The 871-nt window shown below is 53.4% G+C and overlaps 1 protein-coding gene across 1 annotated transcript in view; it reads right to left on the bottom strand.

The window, feature by feature from the left end:
• Window positions 1-871, bottom strand: part of VOLCADRAFT_59828 (uncharacterized protein) — a gene marked incomplete at both ends in the record, with an annotated part of 5,458 nt that overhangs the window by 820 nt on the left and 3,767 nt on the right. The gene's annotated exons all lie outside the window — the stretch shown is intronic.

Genomic DNA, 871 nt, shown 5'->3' with positions numbered 1-871 from the left:
AGCCAGCAGCTGCAGCCAGTTATATTGCCTAAATGGGCTACGCTACGCAGCTATCAGCCAGCAGCCAACAACCAGCATCAGCGAGTGTGCGCGTGTCACGGCTGTTGCCGCGCGTGTACAGTCTGTCGTGTTTTCGTTTGTGGTGCCCACAGCCCTGGTTGTGCACAATTGATTTTCATTTGTTTGGGGATTACCTAATTAAGGGGAGGCTACACCTTATTAAAAATAGATGAATAAATAAAGCTGAACCATGATATCTATTTCCGCTTTATTTATTTACTTATTTATTTACTCTGTTTTAAATATGTTATTATAGATTAGTAATGCGCCTCAGCCTAATAAGCTAAGGCGTGCATTAGGGTGCCGGGGTTGTAGAGGTTATGGGTTTTCCCAGGCCTTTGCACCTCCTGTCACCGTATTTTTACTTTTTTCATTATGTAGTCAGCAGCAGCAGCAGCAGCAGCAGCAGCAGCCGGCAGATCAGCAAGCAGCTGCAGCAGTGGCCATGGCCCGGGCCCTTTATCGCCAGGGTTTGCGGCAGCTTCCCTGGTGCCAGGACCCGAATGCAGGGTCGACTGGCTGCCGGGACTCGGGGCGTACGAGTCGTCCGGCCTGCCGGCACCCGCACGCAGGGGCCGGCCGTACTTTTATAACGCCCGTCTCAGGTGGGTGGATGGGTGGGTGGGCGACGTGGGTGTGGGTGTGGTGCGTACTTCGTGATTTGGGTTCAACTAGTGGTCGCGGAAAAAGGCCGCAGGGCCGCAGCGCACGTGTCGCAACGAGGCCTTGTGACTTTTGGGCAAAATAATGACATTTGGTGTTTTACCCCCTCCCCCCCGTGTATGCTGCCCCCTTACCTATCCCCTCTGGC

Source organism: Volvox carteri (assembly GCF_000143455.1).
Source record: "Volvox carteri f. nagariensis unplaced genomic scaffold VOLCAscaffold_16, whole genome shotgun sequence".
Lineage (NCBI taxonomy): Eukaryota > Viridiplantae > Chlorophyta > Chlorophyceae > Chlamydomonadales > Volvocaceae > Volvox > Volvox carteri.
The sequence above is the reverse complement of the archived record's forward strand: the minus strand, read 5'-3'. Positions and strand labels throughout refer to the sequence as shown.